The sequence below is a fragment of the Adiantum capillus-veneris genome, chromosome 1, assembly GCF_014529385.1.
Source record: "Adiantum capillus-veneris isolate H3 chromosome 1, ASM1452938v2, whole genome shotgun sequence".
NCBI lineage: Eukaryota > Viridiplantae > Streptophyta > Polypodiopsida > Polypodiales > Pteridaceae > Adiantum > Adiantum capillus-veneris.
Window position 1 is genome coordinate 65,435,325 of NC_140931.1, and position 24,046 is coordinate 65,459,370.

Consider the following 24,046-nt stretch of genomic DNA (forward strand, 5'->3'; position numbering starts at 1 on the left):
TTGTAAAACATACTGATCCATTCCTTGTTACCAAGGAGCTCGTTGAGAAATTTTCACCTATTTTTGGATCAGGCGAGACCCTTTTTCTTTCTGTACCACTGCAATCCCGCTTTACAATGGTACTTGGCCAAAACCCATCATTTCTCTATGATCATGAAACTCTTTGCTCACCTTTGGTAGAGGATGTTCTCTGAGGTTGTCACAATTTCTTTCATGGTTTACACAAACTGTGAGAAATTGGACCGCTCGTTTACCATCTTTGCTACGTATCCTAGCATATGCTGAACCATCGTCCATTACCTTTGTTTCCATTTGAACTCCCACAATGTAGGGCTATCCAAGGATGAGATGATATGAAGATGTATCCTGTACAAAGAAGTTTTGGTCAATCTTTACATCACCTATTGTCACCTTCACACCTGGACATGCTACATACAATTCACCGGATGAATTGTTTGCCACTTTCACCATCCAGCCATGATCTGTGTCCATCAGCCATTTGCACTTGTCGTAGAGACTCTTTGACATTATGTTTATTTCTGAACCATGGTCAATCAAGGCAAAAAATGGCTCTTTAAGATCACCTACCTTGACCAAAGTTTCTGTAGTAGCCCTTGCCCAGTGACTTCGTGAATAGTAGCTCCTAGGAATATCTTCAACTTCTTCATCATCATTTGAGAAACGCACTTGCTTCACTCTCCCACTAGATTGGTAGCATCCCACCACAGCTCCATCATCCTCCTTATTTTGCAGTTGCATCCCTTGTGTCTTCGAGGTTTCCCCTTCAACCTGTTGACAAGAAACTTCAGCAAGGGTTGCCTCTTCCTCTTGATGATGTCAATGATCTCCTCATGGAATTCACGCTTTGCAATGCCAAGAACTTCTCCTAGAGTAAACTCAATCTTTCTATTCAAGATCCTTTCCTCCAAGACTTTCTTTAAATCTGTAGCAACATCAATATCAGATTGTAGTTTATAAGTTGGGCCTTTTGTCTTACCTTTTGCTGGCTCTTTCTTCTTTCCTGTTGTAGACTCCTCCATGAGTACTTCAGGTGGAGACGCTCCTTGTGTTGAGGGTGTTTGAGAAGGCATTGAGTCGATTCTTCCCCCACTTCTGGAAGCTCTTTTTGATGGTCCTTCATCAACATTCTCACGTCTACTCTTCTCTTCTACAATCGCCTCATTTTGTTGGCATTTTGTAATGTAGGCATGCACTGACAATGACGTATGCAATCACCTGCTTCATGTAGAATCTCTTTTGTAAGCTTTCCCTTTTTAGCTAATTGCATGACATTTGGCCAAATTTGACCATGATGGTCACTCACCTCTTCATCACTAAGATGCTCAATTTTTACTCCATAAGTAGCTGCCTCAACTGAAGAGGTGGCATTCTTAGTTGCCATATCTTCAACTAAGGTTTGCATTCCCCCCTTCCCAAAGTTAGTTCTCAAGGGTAGACCTGTCTCTCTTAAGTGGATTTTACCATCCTTAAAAAAGAAAACATCTTTTGACAAAGCATCACTAAAATCATCACAATCCCTTCTTACATGGTCTGTACTATCACACCAAATACATCTATTAACAAACCCTTATTCGGGCTGTTGTCTTTGCCTAGGAAGTGGCCCTGATGGTTGTCCTTTTTCTTCAAGCTTTGCAAGCTTCACCTTCAAGTCACGCATTCCCTTCACAAGCTCATCTAGCCTTGACTCATCAAACTTAGGAGTGATAAAAGTAGGCTTTACCATTTTGTCAGAAGTTGAGGTGGAAGGACTTGTAGTGTTCACTACCATCTTGTCCTTTCTTCATTGTCGTTTGGCAAGCAGTGAGACAACACCTTCAACCTCATTCCAGTCGGTCTTTTAGTCCTTGCTCAGCATCTTCACTACAAGAGGCTATTCATATTAGCGACGCTCACACATCGACGCTCAAAAAAAAAAATTCCCGGCGTCGCTATGAGCGTCGCAAATTTCTTTCTAAATTTGCGACGCTGATAGCGACGCCGGCTGGGCTAAAAAAATAACCGAGCGCGCCCAAAAACTCAGATCTCAGATCTCAGTTTTTCGGCGCCCTCAAGCAAGGAGCAGGTAACGCTCTCCCTCACTCTCTCTCTCTTTCTCTCTCTCTCTCTCTCTCTCTCTTTTTCTTCTCCACACACACACACACACACACACACACACACACGAGGAGAGGAAGGAGAGCCAGGTATGCTCCTTCCCTCTCCTCATTCTCATGTTCCCTTCCCCTCTTTCTCTCTCCCTCTCTCTCTCCCTCACACACACACATACACACACACACATAGTGTTTTTGAGAGAGAGAGAGAGAGAGAGAGAGAGAGAGAGAGAGAGAGTACAAACAAAAACAAAAACGCACACACACATACATAAACAAAGAATGCACACACACATTGAGAGAGAAAAAGAGAGAGAGAGCATGCATAAACAAAAAACGCACGCATTGAGAGAGGAAAAGAGAGAGAGAACATGCATAAACAAAAAACGCACACATTGAGAGAGGAAAAGAGAGAGAAAACATGCATACGATCCAAAAAAACGCACACACATTGAGAGAGAAAGAGAGAGAAACTAATTTAACGTCGTAGGAAACTAATTAAAATTAAAAGACCTAAAGATCTAGCCGACAAGGAGTTGAACTCAAGACCTATTATTCAAGAGGGAAATGGCATAATCAATCTATCATACTTGGCATGGGTGATAGAAAGGTTATACCATTTATCTCTTTTTATTGGCACACACATCCACACACACGCACACACACAAGAAGAAGAGAGTTATAACGTCGTAGGAAACTATCTTAAAAGACGTTAAAGATTAGGTTATATGTAGACTTACATTAAATTAGATTTAGGTTTATTTTTAACTAGATTTACGTTTATTTACGCTAGATTTAGATTTACGTTATATTAGATTAGATTTAGGTCTCTATAGACTGCGATGCCTGCATGAAGCGGGTGAAGAAAGCCCTCAATGGAATATAGGGTATTGCTGCCTTCACTCATGGTGGGCTCCGTCGATCCAAAAGTACTGGTGAAATGTCTTCAGAAGATAGGGAAGAAGGTGGATCTTCAGGGCGGCAAGAGTCACTACATCCCCGACACAATGACCATCTAGACAACCTCTAGTCATTCAACAACAACTTCAACGTTAGTAACAAGAGCAAGAACGGTCTAAAGGGCCAATTGCTGTCGTCAGATGTGGATGGAGATGAGGCAGCGTCACCGCCGGAAGTTAACTCTCACATCTTTAGTGATGAGAATGCCAACTCTTGCCGAGTTATGTGAAAAATTATGTGTTAAATCAGTTTTAAGGTTCTTATAATCCCTGTTAGTTTAGTTCTTTGTTTTTAATATAACATAATTTACGTTAGATTTAGATTTATGTTATATTAGATTAGACTTAGGTTTATTTAGGTTTACCCACACACACACACACACACACAAGAAGAAGAGAGTTTTAACGTCGTAGGAAACTATCCCAAAAGACGTTAAAGATTAGGTTAGATGTAGACTTACGTTAAATTAGATTTAGGTTTATTTTTAGTTAGATTTACGTTTATTTAGATTTACGCTTATTTACGCTAGATCGAGTCCACGCAAGAATTACTTACGGTTTAGGGTTTAGAGTTAGACGAACAGTGAAAAGATCTACTGTGAAAAGATGTTAAGATGCTGTGAAGTGCTACAGCTACAGAAGAGGCAAAGGGGTTTTGTCCACTACATGCAGTATCATGTAGACGTGGGTGTGTAGATTTCTTGTACCCACAAATATAGGTATTGACCAATAAAGACGAGATTATAACCCGGTGGTTCTGATCTCCGTGCACCTCTAGACCGAGGTGTGCGGGGATTGGACATGACTAGAGAATGTGAGGTAAAGAGAGAGAGAGAGAGAGAGAGAGAGAGAGAGAGAGAGAGAGAGAGAGAGAGAGAGAGAGAGAGAGAGAGATAAGACAAAGAATTCCAATAGAATATTAAATTTGTTGTCCAGGTTATAAGTTTTTTTATCCTCATTATGAGTAGCGACGAGGATGTGGGACCGTCCAACCGAAACACCTATCTCTCAACGAGGGTCTTATGTCCTTGTAATCAATGCAAGCATGCTGTGCGACGGACAAGACGTGTTTCTTTGCAGCACGTTCGCGAATTTGGCGAGTTATATCCATCTATTATAGATCGAGTTGTTGCCAATTATAACTCGTCGGACTCTGACGCTGGCCAACAAGCAGCAATCTTGCAACCCAATAGACGTGTTCGCAGGCGCTTTGGTCAAGCAGCATATGTGAGGCCACAAGATGTAGCCTTAGACAGCTCGGGGGATGATCATGCAGAGCACATTCCCAACGAGGCAATGTTTGAGCCCGAGATTGATGAAATGATCGAGACGATCATGGATTCAGAAAGGCTTATCTATGATGATATGAAAAGTGAAGCCGATACGCCATTGTATAATGGAGCACGTATGTCTAGATTGAAAGCACTCCTGGTTCTTCTCAACATGCAGGCAAAGTTTGGATGGAGTGACACTAGCGTCACAGCGCTTTTCAGGTGATCTATTACAATTAGTTTACTTTAATAAAACTCTAAATGTATAATGATCTGATAGATTTTTACACGACTGTATCATATTTTTATGTTGTGTAGATTGCTGAAAGAGCACATACTACCAGCTGACAATGTCATGCCAGATTCCCGAGATGAAGCAAGAATGATTTTGCGAAACTTGGGGATGGATTACAATTCTATCCACGCTTGTCCTAATGACTGCATTCTTTTCAGAGGGGAATACATAGACATGGAGAAGTGTCCGAAATGTGATTCCGAAAGATATCGAGTAGATCTCCACGGGACAAAAATTCCACAAAAGGTTTTGCGACATTTCCCTCTACTTCCTCGCATCAAGCATTTCTTCGAATGTAAGTCCATGGCCACCCTAGCATCATGGCATGAGGAGAATAAATCTTCGGATGGTGTGCTACGAATTCCTGCAGATTTTGCCACCATCCGAAATTCCTGCGTGGAAACATATAGATGGAACATGGTCGGATTTTGCCAGGGAAGCTCGAAATTTGCGCTTAGGCCTGGCTATGGATGGTGTAAATCCATTTGGTCAAAGATCAACATCTTACAGTGTATGGCCCGTTGTCATCGTCAACTACAACATTCCCCCGTGGTTGACTGCGAAGAAGGGGCACCTATGGCTAAGCTTGATTGTGCCAGGGTGATATAAAGTGGGGAATATGGATGTGTATCTTCGTCCACTATTGGAAGAGCTACAACAATTGTGGATTGGCATAGAGGTGGTGGATATGAGCCGACACACAGGACGACGGAATGCTTTGATCAGAGGCATTCTAATGTGGACCATGCATGACTATCCCGGGCTAACAGAATGCTCAGGTGATCTATTGACACTCCTCACTCAGACACTGTAAATCTTGTTTTTTTCCATAGTTGATCTATTATCATGTGTATACATGCAGGGCTTCAAACAAGCGGATACAGAGCATGTGTCACATGTGGACCTAGACTGAATGCACGTAGGGCACCCTCACTGAAGAAGCAAATCTACGAAGGTCATCAAGCGTATCTTCCAGAGAATCATGTGTTACGCGACGGCTTTTTGGGAAGAGAGCCACCAAGGATGTCTGCACAAGCATGGTTAGAGCAGAAGGAGATGTGCGATGATGGATTGCCTCCAGGGATGAAGAGACTATCTCTATGGTACGAGTTACCATACTGGCCCCGACTCATGATCAATCACTTGCTCGATCCAATGCACATATTCAAGAATGTGGGTAATCTACTATGCGACCATCTGACCGGCAAGAAAGATACTTTGGGAGCCAGAGTTGACCTTAGAAATGTGGATCGTATGGAGCAATATTGGCCGCAAACAGCGTCTGATGGATCGATAAAACTCCCTAAAGCACCATGGATTTTCACAGGAGCCCAAGAACGCAAAGTAAAAGAGACCATTCGATCTTTGCGGACCCCCACTGGCGTAATGCACTCGCTCCGACCGTGTTTTACTAAAGAAGGAAAGCTTACCGGTTTGAAGTCACACGATTGGCATAAAATGTGTCAGGTACGTTCATAGTGGAGTTTAATATCATTGCATAAAATGTGGACTTTAATATCATTGCTGCACATACTTTACAGTTTATTTTACTGGTTGCCATTGAGAGATGTTTGTCTCTCGACATCCGTAACACAATCTACAAACTTGCAAAGCTGGTGCAATGGATCTCACAAAAGGAGATCAACGTAGACTCCATACCATTCGCCAAACTAAATGCTGCGGAGCTTGTGTGCATGTTTGAGAAACATTTTCCTACTACAATGCTAACCATTCAGGTGCATCTTCTTGTTCACATAGTTGATGAGGTGGAAATAGCTGGCACAGTTCATTCCAGATGGATGTTCTTCTTAGAGCGTTTCATGAAAACGCTTAAGGGATATGTGCGTCAAAAGGCATGTCCGGAGGGTAGCATGGCAGAAGGTTGGTTGGTATCAGAGTCCCTAGTGTACATTGGAGAGTGGCTAGATGGATATGATAAATCCCGGGACACGCTATGGCGAACCATAGATGATGAGCGCATATCTGGGATTGTCATGTGCAATCTCGGTGTTGAGAAGAAGATGACGGAAGATCTAGAGGCTAAAATCAACCGATTTTGCATGCTTCACAATCCAGTGATGCAAAAGTGGATTTCACAATATGAGGATGCAAAGCAAGAGCGACAAAGGGCACGAATCGAGTGGAGACGGGGAAGACGACCACCGATGCACTATCCAGCGGTTCTGGAGAGCCTACCAACCTTCATGAGCTTAAGATGGTTGCACAACCAATTGAAAAGCGCACAACAATGTGGTGACGAAGTGACTGAAGAAGAGTGGGAGTACTCTCGGGGTTGCGCGACCAAGGTAAGTTTGCAATGTACGACTAACAAGTGACTTTATTTATAAACGTTTGAACGGCCACTCATAATCTTTGTTCGTTGTAGTATAAGTCATACACAGCAGCATGGTGTAAAGGTCGACATTTTAGGGTGGAACGAATCGACAAAAAGCGTTTTACTCAAGATTGTGGAATCATGGCAAAATTTGAACAGTCTAGTCGACAACGTTCCTCCGATGCAGATCCTGTGGTGGCGGAACTCACTTACTTCGGCACGCTGCAAGAGATTTTGAGGATCGATTAGAGAGGATTTTTTGTCGACTTGTTCGACGTACAATGGTTCAAGATAATCATGGAGGGCTGCAACGCTACTGTGCGTAGAGGAGAGTCTGGTTTTCTTGAGGTGGATTCTACTAAGAAATGGACTGACCTAAGAGACACTTTCGTACTACCCGAGCATTGTGAACAAGTAAGTATGTAAATAGTTAACATCCCCCTTTTACAAGTTATGTGCTTGAAAGCTCTCATGTAAGTTATGTGGCTCTGGCAGGTAATATTTCATCCTACAAAGTCTACATCAAACTGGTGGTACGTCATAGAGGTAGCCCCTCGTAGTGCAAGGACGTATGAAGGCTACCATGTGCCAATCACAACGACATCAATGGAGGAGATCAGAGAAGATGCTCAATCAGAAGCCGCTGCGGTGGTGCCAGACGAGCATCAAGATGCTACTACTCTATATGGGGTGCATGCAGAGGAGCTACAAAATGAAACAGAGGATATGTGTTTAAACGGAGAGCTCTATATAGATATAGGAAGTTATGCTGAGTTATGCGAGGATGAGAGAGAGATCTCTTAAAGCCACAAATATTGTATTTGAACAATTTTGCTCCGTGTTGTAAAAGCTCTGGCTCTCTAAGTACCTTCCATGGTGTATAACGCTCGTTTCTACTCACGCTCACATCTTTTGATTGAAAATTCTGAGTTTTCGACTTGCCTCTTCTATCACTCAATTCATTGCGTCATTGTATTTATATGCGTCATTACGTCATTGTATTTAATGGTCTTTGTGTCATTGTCTACTCTATTCATTCAATATTAAGTTTAAATATTCGTGTGTTTAATGCAGGTATGGATGATGAGGAGTTTCTTTCTTCTTTGTCACCGCAGCAAAGACAGTGGTACGTGGAGCATCATCGCTCTGGCGCATCATCGCGCGTTCCTACTCCATCCGCATCTCCCTCTCTTTCGGAGCATTCGGCGCGCTCCGAAGCTTCGGCGTCGACGAGACGAGCTTCACACTCTCTAGACACCGGCGCTCTAGTGGTGGCGGTGGCGGTTGTTGTGGGGATTCCGCCACCGATGCCTCCACACCGCCTCGTGTTCGACGAGGCTCTTTACCCTCCCCTTCTTTGCCCGCCCCCTCACCAGCCACAGCATCGCCATCTACGCCAGGTTTTGCACGGCTGACTGTTCCTAGAAGCTACACACCTCTACCTACTCCGCCAGGAGCCACCGAACTCGACACTCCTCGCTTCGGGGCCCAAACGCCGGTGGAGACACATTACGTCCGTACCCCCATCGACACGCCGCTAGCGACCCCTGCCGGGACACCCAGGTTCACGCGTCACCGGCCAGAGGGCTTGTCTTACTCCATCGACTTCAGCGGCGGCATCATCATGGATGATGATGGCAAGAAGGTGATCTCGCGCATGCGTGGTCTTTGCTCTCAGCTGTTTAGACACTACATACTAAACAAATGGAGTGAAGTACCAAGTGATTTAAAAAACACAGTCATCAGCATACTTCATGATGAGTTTCCCGTTCCAACACGGGATCAGCGCTTCAATGAAGACTTGATGAAGATTCGAATGCGCGAATACTGCAAACACAAGCGTTCCGAAGTGCAAAAAGCAATCAAGAATGGGTGGAACAGGTCAGATTGGCTGGCCAAAGAAGATTGGAAGAATGCGAAGAAAGCAGCGCGCGAGAATCCCGACAAGTGGAAGCAACAAAAGGATGCAGCCAGAGCGCGAGTAGAGGCAGGGAGCTCGCACCACTTGGGGAGCGGTGGATGGGCATCATTTGAGGCCGATTTTGTAAGTGTTTTCACATTGCTCTTTATGTTTGATAGTTTAGGGTTTATGAGTTTTTTAATTCTAACATAATGAAATCTTTGTGTGTTTTGACAGTGGTCGATGACAGGACGTGATCCCACACCGTACGAGCGCGAGTACGTAGGCAGGAAGGGCTTAAACGCCCTGATGGACATTCTCAGTTCTCGCGGCCGCATGGTTAGTATTAGGGTTTACTCTTTTTTATTTTTTGTATTGTTTTATAAATGTCGTTATATGTTTATACTTACTGAAAGCTGTCTTATTGTATTTTTTTGCAGAATCCGACAGATACGCCGCTTGGACGCGATGAGACGTCTGACTAGACGACGTCAGTCTAGCCGTAGCTAGATAGCATTAGTTTAGGGTTTCTCATAGCTTATGTATCATGAGACGGATTTTATACGTCTTTTTGAACCATGTATATTATTACATTTGTCACCGTAGTTCCTTTTGCCAATCAATTCTTTATGCCTATGATGTTGTACAATTGTCATTATTACATTTGCCAATCAATTCATTTTGCCTATGATGTGTACAATTGTCAATTTTGCAAACACTGCGTCTTGTGGGTGACTATTTTGGGTCTATTATCTACCCTTGCACTTTTTTTAAAAAGTGAATCAAGTACAATATGGTGATGGGTGGCAGGGCATTCAATGCCCTGCCACCAAAAAAAAATCTCTCGGGCGTCGCTATAAGCGTCGCTATTTATGGCTCTGTAGTGTCGCTATGAGCGTCGCTATAGTCTTCTGTGTAAACGTCGCTATAACCGTCGCTATTAGCGTCGCTATATAGCGACGCACATAGCGATGCCTATAGCGACGCATATAGCGACGCTCGTAGCGACCGTTTTAGCGATGCCGGGGGTTATAAAAACCCAGTGTATTTCGGTCGCTAACAGCGTCACAAGAGCACACAACCTCTTGTAGTGCTTTATCTTCAAGAAGAAGCTCCAAATTTTCTTGAAACTCTTTACCTGCAGCTTGTAAGAAAATATCTGTTTTCTCTGCATCTAGTGTGGCCCTTTCTGTCCTTGTGAGTTGTGCATAGCACCTCTCAAATTCCCTAAGTAGCTATGTTATTGATAGTCCTTGCTTTGTCTTGACTACCCATTCTAAGAATGTCCTTTTGTTCACTCTCTCAGAGTCCTCCATGAAATATTCCTCCTTTAAAGCTACTTTGAGTTCTTCCCAACTCCAATGCCCATCTTTAATTCCCCTAACATGTTCTCTAATTTCTAGAGCAACAACTAGATCAAAGCTTTGAATCATCTCACCTTCTGATACGCGGTGCAGCTCCATCTCCTTCACATACTCGCGTAAGTACTTGGTTACATCTTTTCCATTGAACTGATCCATTCTTTTGACGATGGCTTGTATGGCCTTTGTTGCTAAAATCTCCCTTCTTTCAGTAGCATGTTGTTGTTGCATGAACATTGCAAATGCTTGGAACATTTGCATAATGCTCGGTCAAAATGCATACCCTGTTGCTCAACATGATCACCCATGGTTACCCACAAAATCTCACCCTGCCAGTTTCACGTCGGGTTCACCAAAAATATGTCGAGAAATTTGCGGTCTTGCCAGAAAAGCACCAGGCTTATGGTTGTGAGAGTTTGTGAGAGAACTCAAAAAAACTATATGAAGGAGTTAAACCATAGATGCCATGAAGACTAGGGTTTGGAAGGAAGTGCAATCAATGAAGTCCCACTTTTTCTTTCTTGCACTCACACACACAAAGAAAAAAACAAAAAAGAGTGTCAAAACAACACAAAGATGAAAACATCAAGGCTATGGTCATATCGTATCATGGGTAATATGAAAGGGTTAATAGATGAGTTAATGGCATTCAATCTTGGCTGACCAAATAGGCTACGAATTGTTCTTTGGAATTGTAGTTTTGTGCTTACCATAATATATATATTTTGTCTAGTGATTGGGATTAATTGTGTGTACAAATCCTCTTGGTTCATAGCAAGATAACTACGCTTACATTAAAAGAAAAGTTATAGTCTATGAGAGGTAGTATGATGGGATCCGGTGATAGAAGTATTTCATTGAGCCTTTCTGGGCCAAAGAGAAACACTATACGTTGTTGAAAGTGTATTTTACGGCTAATCCATGCGTTAATTCTAATAGATCGTACAGACTGAAAGCGATAGAAATGATCATCATGTGGGTTATTCATCTAGGATAGTATGTGAGAAATATAGATATGAGAGAAGTGAAGGGAAGAGAAGAAAAGAGAGTTTCCCTCCCAAGCCCTATTCTTGCCCGTAGTCAATAAGGATACTGCGGGGAGAGATGTACCTGTAGCAAGGAGAACCTAAAATTTGTAGAGAGGATGAATTACTAAGAGTGAGAGAGATAGGTTTGTTTAAGGACATGAGATTAGATATATATATATGTTGGATTAGAGACGAAAAAGAAAACAGCAAGAAATCAAGAAAACATCAATGTAGAACACATCTTACTTGACAAACCCTTCGACACCATTATTGATGGAGAGAGAAGAAGAGGAGAGAATTCAACGTTGATTGATACGCCAAGTCCAACACCTTCTTTGATTAGAGTTGATCTTCCAAGGATAGCGTACAAGAATGGCTATTCTTCCTCTAGGAGAAAGTGTAGGCTTAGGCTTATGTTAATGGCTAAGTACAATTAGGCATTACTACTCACTCCCTCAAGAATTCCTCTCATCAATGGCTTGAATGCTTGAGTTCTTTTCAAGGAAGAAGAGGTTCCCTTTTATAGGTGAAGGGAACCCACAGGATTTACACAAGAAGAGAAGAGCTAGTGTGAACATAAACTGGAAAAGTTGGAAATGAGCTGTCCCTGCATGATGTGGGCAGACTGGGGTCTAGTATTTTTCTCATATCTCCTTAACCGTGGCTCCAAATAAAAAAGTAAAAATATGGGCAGAAAATTCAGATCATTAGCTACGATTTTTATTTTAAAATCGTTCTCCAATTCAGATTGAAACCTTGTGTAAAAAAATCATCAAAATAGGGTCCATTTCTGGCAGCAAAAGTCTTCCTGTGGTCCCCTTAGCTTAGACTTTCATTCGATTCCAAAGGACACCTCATGCCATATGAAAGCATGACATTGCTCCTTGACAAAGTTTTGTAATCATGCTTACAATAATGCATTAAAATAAGTGTATCTTTGAAATCATGCCACCTAGTGTCCCACTAGGATTTGATTCCCTCCTAGTAGCTATTTAAAAAGAAATATAAGAAAAATACATAGAATATATATATATATATTGGATTTTACCCTAGATATATGCTCTCGCTAGGGTGTGAGATGATAATAGGATAGTAGAAATAAAGAATCAATGCTTTTTGCCCCAAGTTAAAGAGGCGGAGCTATGGACGCTTTTCCCATAGTATTTTTTTTTTATGGTAAAGTAAGAATAGGTTACCCTTGAGAAAAATAATAGGATGAAATAGAAAGCTTATTAGTATACTTAAATATGCATATGTACATTATAGGAAATATAATTATGTATCTAAAAAATTACAAGATAGATCTTGTAGCATGCGTTCCCACTATGTACGTGTCACAACATGACAGCGTCTGAGAGTGTATCTATGTATGTTCAAACTGAAAGAAGAGAGGTCTTTATATAGGCTGCCAAGGCCAAAAGCACTAGCTAAGAATAGAGTGGGCAAGGAGGCACGTTCGTGGCTTTTTCTTTTTTATTTGAAAATAAGAGGACACGTATTTCGATGTGCGATTTAGAGATTCTAAAAAGTAGTTTAGCATCCAAGAAAGAGTTCTAAACTAAGTTGCTTCTCTCTTTCTAAAAAGACTCTTTCTTTCCTAAAAACAAGCCTTTGCTTTTTGGTGGTCAACTCTCCCACTTACCATTCAAAATTTTTTACATCAAATTTGACCATGCGAGTAGTATCTAACCAACTAATGGAAACCGTAGCTAGACTACGCCACACCGTAACATCCCAACATAATTATGACTTTCCAATACTGTCAATCAAAATTCAACGAAATAGATATTGAAAGTTATTTTTCTTATTTTTAGGATAGACCCAAAAATTGTGGATCTTACAGGTCCAAAAGTTTGAAGTGAACTTCACATCTCAATCGCTTACAATCTGTTTGGGCAATTCATGCAATCTAAAGATCTCTTTAACAAATAGTCGTGCAATGTTGGAGCAAAAAGGTTGTATTGATTGGTATCAGATGTGTAACCTTTGTGAGTAGATCAACAACTACCATAAGTGAATTATATCCTCCTTGTACCGTAGGTAATCCAATGACAAAGTCCATATTTATACACTCACACTTCATTCAGGGAATGTCCAATGGTTGAAATTCATTGAGAAGTTATAGTTTCTTAGCTTTAATTAGTTGACATGTCAAGCACTGACAAACATAGCATAGCACATCTGCCTTTTGTCCAATCCAATAGAAACTTTTACCTACGACATTGAGAGTCTTCGCATACCCTGGGGGTCCGGAAGTAGGGCTATCATGGACCTCAAAACAGTCTTCTTTAAGTTAGGGTCCTTTGGTACACATGACATATCTCTATAATAGAGACAAGGTCCATCATGTGAGAAGTTTAACATTGAAGGTATATTCTTTGAATCCCTAGATCAAACAAGGTTAAGATGCCTTTGATACTCTAGATCAGATGATGCAACTTTCTTAATCTTTTCAATGATTGGGTTGTTGGGTATAGATATGAGGCTCAAAAAGGGTTTTTGATTGAGTGAATGTGCAACCGTGTTTTCTTTTCCAGGACGATAGATAGGTATGGCAGTCTATTCAAGGCTTGGTATAGGGTGAAGGCCAAACCATAGAAGACTTTGTGAAGGCATTCAATGCATTATGGAAAAAGTGGTGTACATCTTTGGGGGCTGAAATTCCTCTAGCCATGTTGAATAAGGACACATTTCTTGCAAGTTTGAAGAGTAACCTACGCTTGAAGGTAGAGCTCAAGCAGCCAAGGACCTTTGAGGAGGCAGTTGAAATTGCAAAGAATAAAGAGTGGAAAGTAGAGTGTCTTCATCAACTTGGAATCACTATCGAGCCAAAGGTGGAAGTGAAAGTGGTAAAGCAACCAAGGGTCCTCATTAGGGAGCCAGGTTATGAAAAACAAGCTTCTCATTATGTGAATGCTTTTCGCAAGGAGATGCAAGAGGTAGTAGGTCTTATGAAGAATCTTAATGTGCATATGATGGGAGGTGGAAGATGTCAAAGCTATGGATATGGATGTGGTTATGGAAGCAATGATGGTTTTACATGCGTTAGAGGAAGAGGCATGGATGGAAGAGGGGATATGTTTTAATGTTACAATTGTGGTAAATGGGGTCATAAAATCCCTCAATGTGACAAGCCAAAGAGAATGGGTGGTGACATGTTTCCTCTTCCTCCACAAATTTATTCTCGAGCTCAAGTATATGGTATTGAGATAAAAGGGGAAGCAGGCCAAGTGGTTTGACAGGTGAAGAGAAGGGAAAAACAAAGGTGGTGAGCATAATCCATTTGGAGAAGAAAGAGGATGATTTGGGAGCTATGGTCATGCCTGTAGGTAAGAGGGTTACGAGAGATCATGATATGAGTGATACAAGTCCTAGCCATAAAAGAGGGAAACAGGTTGAAACAGGTACAAGTAAAGAGAAGAAGAAGGGAAAACCCAGGAAACATTACAATGCATCCAACTTTCCTTCGGGAGAAGTGCAACCAAATTATAGTTTAAGGGCTGATTTGGTGGGTAGAAAGGCTGATGTTACCTTTGGGAAACTCATGGAGATGTGTCCCAAGTTAAAGAGGCAATGGAAGCATGTATTCAACCCCATGAAGAAGGAGCCTGCAAGGGGGTCAGCGAGAGTCCTATTTTTGAATGAGCTACCTGATATATGCCCTACTATGGATGCATGGCATAAGAGGAAGTGCATTGGAGAGGCTTATATTGATGGAGGTGCACATGTATGTGTTATTACCCAAGCTTGTGTATCAAAGTTGGGACTCAACATGGTGAAGAATTCAGGTTTTCGCATAAAGCTTGCCAACCAATCAAGGGTGAGGTTCTTGGGAGTTATAAATGAGTTGGAGGTGGATGTATTTGATGTTAAAGTGATCGTAAATTTCCATGTTATGCCCGCGGGTATTGGTGCTTTCCCTCTCATACTTGGAAGACAATGGTTACAGACAACCATAGCTGTACAGGATTGGGGACAGGGTACCATCACTCTCTACAATAGACGGGGTGATAAGAAGAGGTTTGACATGGCTAGAAAGAAATCTTTGGATGCTGATTTTGATGAGAAAAGTGATGAAGAAGAGTACTCAAGTGAAGAAGAAGACAATGAGGATGATGGCATTGAAGTGGAAGATAGAAGTGATAGCGATCTAGATGTTTCCTCCTTGTTTCTCGAAGAAGAGCATGATGAGAAACAAAGATTTCTTGGACTTATGGAGAATGCGGATATCTCTAGTCCTTATGAGAAAATTTAAGATCTGATGCAACCCAAAGTTCAACCTAATGTCAAACAGGAGCTGATACAAGGTATGTTGTCTCCCGACTTGACTAGTCATGAGAAGGGTGAGTACCTACATATGATTCAACAATTTCCCCATTTTTTCATTACTTCTTATGAGGAAATTAGAGGCTTTAAGGGAGATTAAATCCACATTCCAATCAAGGAAGTTGCTCAGCCCGTACGCCAAAAGCTAAGGAGAATGGGACAGGTACAACTTAATGCTTTAAAGGAAGAGGTATACAAGCTTCTTGAAGCAGGTTTCATACGTCCTGTGAGTACTGCAGAATGGGTGAGTCTTGTTGTTGTCACACCCAAGAAGGATGGAAAGTGGAGGATATGTGTTGATTTTAAGCCTCTACACGTAGCCATGAAGAGGGATCCATACCCTCTTCCTTTCATAGATGACATACTTGATTCTATTGCAGGGCACGAGAGGTATAGTGAATGTGATGGATTCTCTCGATATTTTCAGCTCACCTTGGCAACATAAGATCAAAAGAATACCACATTTATCACACCATGGGGATGCTTTTGTTATTGTGTTCTTCCTTTTGGTCTTATGAATGGTTGTGTGTGGTATCAAAGGCACATCAATAAGGTGTTCTCTCCCTTTATTGGCAAGTTTGTGAAGGACCTTATTGATGACTTTTGTGTTTATAGCTCTAGAAAGGATCATTGTGTAAATCTTGGGATGGAATTGAAGCAATATGATGAAAGTGGAGGTCAACTCAAACCAAAGAAGTGTCATCTTGCTCAACCAAGAGTGAAGTTTTTAGGGCATATGATCTCAAAGAATGGGATTGAAGAGGATTCTGACAAAGTGAAGGCTTTGATGCTCCTCCCATCACCTAAAGATAAAAGAAACTTTCTACTTTCATTCAAAAGGTGAAGTATATGGCAAGGTTTATTCCTTTGTCCTCTCAACTTTTTTATCCTCTACAACAAGTAGCAAGGTTGGATCCTCTACAATGGACAAATGAATGTGAAAAGGTTTTCCAAGGTATCAAAGAGGTTCTTGGTTCTCTTCCTGCTATGCAAGCTCCTAAATGGGATAAGGAGTTTTATGTGAATCCATCAGTAGGTGAGGATGCTATTGGAGCTATGCTTCTTCAACGAGGTAACAACTCCCACTACATGAAGCCTATCTATTGTGCTAGCAGGGTGAAGCTAGAGGTGGAAAGAGGCTTACTGAGGTGGAGATCATCTTAGTGAGTGTGATTTATGCATGTAGAAGGTTTAGGCACTACCTTCTCTCTAAACCATTCACATTCCTCACTAGCTACACTCTTCTACCTCAATTGGTGAATAGCTCTACTTTGTCAAAGAGGCTCATGAAGTGGATTGTGGAGCTACATGAATTCCAATTCTCTTTTCTTGTTGAGGAGAGTACAAGGGCTACATTGGTTGATTTGCTTAATTATAAGGAAAGCCCTCTTCTTCTTAAAGAGGACGCAGTGAAGAAGCAACACATGGAAGCTCCTGACATAGACAATGCCTATCTATTGTTTTTTGATGCCTCTTACAAGAAAGTGCATGGTGAAGCTTCGGGAGGTGTTGTAATTTATGATCCTCAAGGTGCTTTGGTAAGTAAAAGGAGTTTGAAGCTTATAGCACAAAGCAACAATGAAGTGGAGTATGCTACTTTGGAGAAAGGTCTCAACTTTTGCCTTGAGCTTGGCATCCGTCGTGTGAGGGTAAGAGGTGATTCTCTTTTGGTGGTTAAGAAATTACTTGGGGTGTGGAAAAGTAAAAATCCAAGGCTGAAAAACATGTGTTTTCAAGTGAAGAATCTGCTTAAGCATTTTGAAGCTTGGAGTTTAAGGCAGGTGGACATGTCTCAAAATGAAGAAGCACATGGTGCAACACAAGCTTCAATTGGGCAATTGTATGTGATAAGGGCTGATTCTCCTCTTTATTTGGGAAGGGAATCTTTAGAGAGGGAGGAAGAGTTTCTACAAACAAGTATGCTTCCATCAAAGTTGGAGAAGTCAAAAAAGTACGCCTTCCTACGTAATGCCAAAAGGTATGTGCTACTTGGTGATGCCTTGTATATAAAGGGGGCTGATCTTGTGATGAGAAAAGTGCCTTGGAAAGAGGAAATTTACAAAATTCTAGAGGAGAATCATGAGGGTTCTTTTGGTGGTCACTTTGCTTCAAAGATCACTTTGCATAAAGTCTTGCAGGAGGGTTATGTGTGGCCAAGCGTTCAACGTGATGTTCATCATTGGTGCAAGTCTTGTAAAGAGTGTCAAAGCATGGAAAATAGGGTTCTCAAATAAAAAATTAGAGGCACCATTGTGTCTTATGATGTATTTGAGAAGTGGGGTATTGATGCAATAGGTCCTCTACCTATGACAGCTAGAGGCAAATGCTACATACTTACTGTTGTTGACTATCTATCCAGGTGGGCTGAAGCCAAGGCTGTTAAGCACATCACGAGTAAAGATGTTTCCTTATTTATATATGAATATATTTGGTGGAAATTTGGCATTCCATTGGAGTTACTTTCTGACAAGGGTCCATGTTTCATGGGAGAGCTGGTGGATTATCTATATGAGAAGCTTCGTGTGCATCGCAGGTTTACTACTCCATATTATCCCCAATGTAATGGCATGAATGAAAGTTTTAATGGAGAGCTCATAAGGATGCTTACAAAGATGACAAGAAACAATGTGAAGACTTTGGATTTAGAGCTACCTTGTGCTCTATGGGCTTACAGGACTGCCATCAAATCAGGTATTGGTTTCTCTCCCTTCCATCTAGTTTTTGGCAAAGAGGCTTTACTTCCTATTGAGGTGGAGATACCAGTTTTGAAGATGATGCTAAAGCTTGAAGAAGGGCCCAATGATGCATTCAAGGGAAGGCTTCTATATTTTCAATGTGTACAGTTGGATAGGTTGTTAGATTTTGAGCATTATGAGCAGGTCTTAAATAACAATCAAGCAAAGACAAATGAGAAGGTGAAGGACAAGGACATCAAGAAGGGTGACATGGTGCTTTGTTACAATAGTAATCTTGATAGCACTTTTCAAAAGAAATTTCAAATCAAGTGGCAAGGTCCTTTCTTGGTCTTAAACAGGTTTCCAAATGGCACATATTAGCTTGCTGACTTGGATGGTACCCCACCTAAAGCACGTGTGAATGGCTACATGTTGAATAAGTATATTGCAAGGTTGATGACTGTGATTGAGGATGAGATTTCTTTTGAAGAATTTTCTGATCATGTGGCTAATAATGAAGATGAAGTGAAGACTCCCTCATGTGGTTTACAGGATCTCTTTTGTGCTACTGATCATGAATGATCTAGCAGGCTGGGGTGTGGCAAACTATGTTGGGCGCATTTTTGACACCCTATTTTTTGTAAATTTGTACATACGGACATGACGCCCAATGTCAAAAGTGTGTGTGGGCTTTCTTTTTGTGGGGTTTTTAGCTTGCTTTAGCAAGCATATGTACATGCATTGCAAGTTGCTAGTCTAGTGACAGCTGTCGGGCTACTGTAAGTGCCCATGAGTGATTTTTTTGAAGTGAAACTTGTATATAACTTAAACTCATGTACAAACTTAAAAACGTTCATCCAAACTCCAAAAAATTACAGTTTTGAGCTCGTTGTGTCTCCTTGATGGTTTCTGTTGCAGTTTTTGCCCCCGCCTTGCCTACTCTATGCGTAGTCGTACCGGGACAGCTCCCTGTTTGCATCAATTTTGCATGTAGCGGCGTGTAGATTCAAATTTTATAATCTTCAGCTTTCTTGACAGTAATTTTTAAAGCTTTCTCTCAAGATTTAAAGTGCCCCAATTGGAGTTGTTCTCTTCATGTTATGACTAGTTCTCTGCAGGGTTATGGCAATGGCAGCCTAGTGGCAAATTGTGTGCAGGCAGATTGGGAGGGCATGTGTGTATGAGTTGTGAAATTGATGTTGAAGTTTTAAATTTGTGATGTTCAATGGTGAAAGGGGAGGCCCTTGTCTTCATATGCATTGGTTGGCATGTGCTGTAAATCCTTGCTTTGGCAGGGTTTTGCTCCTATGTGACATAGTTTCTTGGGTGGGCGACGGCCAGTAAATTCCCAAGGGGACTACTCTTGTTGGACGTGTGGTGTTTCAAAGGGATTTTCCACATATTTTGGTGTTGTTGTGGTGCTCTTTCAACGCTTTTGGGTGACATCGCTATAGAGGCGTTTCAGTTTACTTATTTTCCAACAATGCATTCTAATGCGCAATTTTGAGTCTCTATTTTTAGAACAAGCTTGGCTTCCAAGAAAAGAAGCTCTAAACTTGACTTACTTCTCTTTCTTCTCTAAAAATAATCCCTCTTTCCTAAAATTACTCCTACTACTCCTTCTCTTCTAAAAATACTCCTCCTTTTCTAAAAGTACTCATTCTCTTCTAGAATATATATATTTTTTAAATTACTCTCTCTTTTCTAAAAAATACTCCTTTTTTTAGGGCCAACTCTTACGCTTAGATTTAGTTTTGAGGCTTAAGTTTCTCATATTAACCTATATTTTCCAAGTGAATAAGAGTCTTAATTAATAGTTCTAGAGTCTGATTTTCGATCCGATCGTTCCTATTGTAACGCTCTATGAGTTAACAAAATGCAAACCTTAAACATTTTGCAAAGTAAATGAAATAGTTTTTATTGAACAATATTGGGTACATTACAAAAGTCTTTAAAAAGAAAATCATTTGAAGTAGTTTGATGGTCAAACCAAAAGGTTTAACCAAATCTTAGAGGATATGTTGCGTTCTTATGTAAGTAAAAAGTAATCTAATTGAGAAGAATACTTATCCATTTTGAATTCTTTTTACAAAAGTCCTAAATATACACCAATTAGATTTACACCAATCATATGATGTATGGTTTTCAACTGAGATATTCTATGATTGGGGACCTAGAGAAAGAGAAAATTCAATTTCTTGAGAATTTTCTTGAAGATAATAGTTCATATGCTGAAGGTGGCAAAGAAGAGCATTTTTATTACATAGGATTATGCTAAGACATATGCTGATAAAGGACTAAGAAAAGTTACCTTTGCAAAAGGTGACTTTCTATTCGTAAAGGTTCTTGCAAAGTCAGAAACCTTGAAAATAAAAAAGAGTGATAAACTTCCCCTAGATACTATGGTCCCTTTAAAGTTCTTAAAAATATTAGAGACGTACTAGCATATAAAGTTGAGTTATTGGAGAGTTATCAAGTTCATCCTATCTTCTAGGTTAGTAAATTGAAGCAATTAGTTCATGGTTTGGAGAATGTAGTGTCTACAAAGAATTTGGTTGACTTGATAGAGCCACCAAAGATATCATATGAACCAAAAAAAGATTCTAGGGTATCAAGATAGAAAAACACGTCATAAGGTATACAAGAGGTACTAATTACCTTGAGAGGAAGTAGCAACTTGGGAACACCATAGTCCAATTGTGAAGAGATTTTTGCCTCTTTTTAAGGACACCATTTGTCCAAGCTAAGTTCAAAGTGAGTACCTAAATTTTTTATTCAAGGTCCAAGCTAGGACCCATTGAGTAATGCAGCCCACTTTCTATGATATTTAAGCAAGGTCCACCGCTAATCTAGTACATCTCATTTGAGGCATGAAGCATACATAAAACATGTAGCATATGCTTAAGCCAATTCAAGAATGCATGTAGTTATATTCCATAGTTTTCCTTTAAGAGTTTTTTTAATTTGTAAATATCTTTTACATGAAGGATGCTTGAAGCAAACATTTGTATCCATAAAAGAGATCCCTCTCACACATACAAAGTCCATGAATTCTCTACTCCACACTTGCAAGCTTTATCTTGACATCAAAACATCAATGTCTCCTAGCTACAAATAGATGAAACCATGAGATGGACTAACAGATAAAATTTTCAAGAAACAAAAATACTTTTTTGTTTACTATTGAGGCGGTCCGGGGTGGGCAACAAGAAGAGCGGCCTCTAAACACCCTTCGAGGCTCCCGTGCTGCTCAATTGGGGCTGGGGCAAGCACAATCAGAGATAACAACAACCCACAACCAGAAACCAAACAAGAAAAGGGGCACCACCTAGTTGTAGATGCGAACTAGGACGCACGTGATATCTCCTTGTACTCAAACGCACAAAGAGAGGGGAACACAAGATAGCCACACACACCTAACACAAACATTCACCACGCCAGAGAGAGGTAAAGAGCACAAATCAACTTGAGCAACTCAGTCTTAACCTTAAAGACTAGATGCACACAAAGCTTGATGAGAAATAGAGAGACAACACAAAACTTGATCTTATTGCCAATACAAAAATTGTCTTAGGGTCATGGGAGCCCTCTCACCGAGCACCCTCTTACAATTTACCTTTTAGGCAAACAATTCAACAAGCCCTCAAACCACCAAGCATGAAATGGCACAACAAACTTCAAGGACAATATACCTTCAACCACCTGATGAGCCAACTTATCAAGTCAATTTGGAGAGAAGAGTCGTAGTTGTAGCATACAATTGCACCCAAAACTATGAATCTTATTTATGGACAAGAGTAGGCTACAAGTGTGATTGCAGAGTATAGTATCACTCCACTCCTCTAGATGGCATAACTAACTTCAAGCTTCTCCATGCACCTATGTGTAGTGATGGAATATAGCACTCACAACGCACACACTCTATACAACTAGGCTTGAAGAGTGGTGTGTTATGTGTTGAGAATGGTGTGGTGTAGTGTGATCATGTGATGTTTTACAAGGGAGAGAAGGGCTCTATTTATAGGTTTTAGAAGCCCCGATTAGAATTAGGCCTAATCAACTTTATTGAAGGAATAAAAGATTATGCATATTTTTATTTTTTTTTAATGAGGGTGGGTCTCTCTTGTCCTTTGAGTCACATGGATGTGGGATCAAGGGAAGAGAATTATTGAGGATGAAAGGAGAGAGGATTGAGTGAATAATTTGGGAGTGCCTACTCTAGTAGAGGGTGCATTTTACAATAAGGTTAGTGGTTAGTAGTTAGTAATTATCACTACAAAATATTTACAAAATCATTCACCAAATGGTGAGATATATGATGAGAAAAGTTAGAGAAGGAATAAGCTTGTAAAGCAAGGTTGAAGCTTGGGGAAGTTGACATTCACCTCTTTACAGCACCGATAGAAGAAGCGGTCAGCATGGCGAAGTAACGCGTGTCGATGGAGCTATGTTATCTTCAAACCTTGGAAAATTCATGATAAAAGCCTTCATTTGCAGAGGTTATCCTTGGATTTTTGCTGATTTTTTGAATTTCTTTACAAAGCTGAAGAGAGTATGGTAATATGGACATATATGTAGAGAGAAAGGGGGACACATAGGGTGTATAAATGGAGGATGAAGGCTATGGAGGTGTGAGAGATGTGGCAATGGTGAAGAGGGTGAATTAGGACATGGGAGTTGCAGGTTTGGGAGTGGGAAGGAGAGGGAGGAGTGTGTGTGAAAGAGGAAAATGATAAAGTGGAAGAGGGAGTGTGGCTGCATAGCATGGCAAACTGGGGTCCACCAATAAAATCATAGCTCATAGCTCGTAGCTCAAAAAAATATGAAAAATTTTGAGCTGAAAGCTCAGCTTACGAGCTACAACTTTTGTTTGTATCACCTTTTCAAATTCGGGGAGCATGTGATCTTTAAAAATTCATCAAAACCGACTGTTTTTTCCACTGCACAAGGTCCTTGTGAGGTCCTTCTTTGGATGATTCTTTTGAATACCTCCAAGAGTGAACTCCCCATAGTGCATGCATGCATGCCACATACCCTTGACCTTATTTGGTAGGTCTATAATTGAAGATATTGTTGAGATCATGATATAAGTGAATAGTACAACTAAGAAAATCAAATATTTAGGGGTCTAAAATTATATGTATATGTCAAATATAAATAATATAGGTGGAAAAAATATAAAGGGGTCAAAATAAATCTCTCTCATTATAAGTCTACCATAAAAAGATGAATATTTTTGGTGTTCTAATTTATGAGAGTAAAAGAGAATAGATGTAGGAAGGAAAAATCACAATGGTGAAAAAATATACACATAAATAAAACTAGTTTTTTTTGGATTTTTGTTGGGATGGAGTTACACCAAAAATAAGAGAAGCTTGCATGAAATTATTTTTATGTGGAATAAAGAGTATGCAAAATGGTAAGAAAAAATATGGTAATGTGAGTCAATGTACATAGCATAAATAACACACCATAGGTAGAAATATTTAAATAAATACCAAAATAATTATGAAAAATCCTTTTATTTAGGCCCTATATACAATGAAATATTTACACACAAATGGGCCATAATATACTTATAATTTTTATTTTTAAATTTTTTTTGGCTCAACTAGCCTAGTGACTAGCTAATTAAGGGTTTTTAAGAAAATATAGGGAAAGTCCCCTAACTCACACACGCCTATGTACAGTGAAATGGTAGGGATAACCAAAATGTTTGAGTGATTTGATAGGGTGAGGTAGCTTACTATGGCAATTATGGAAAGCCGAAAAACGGCTATCACTATAT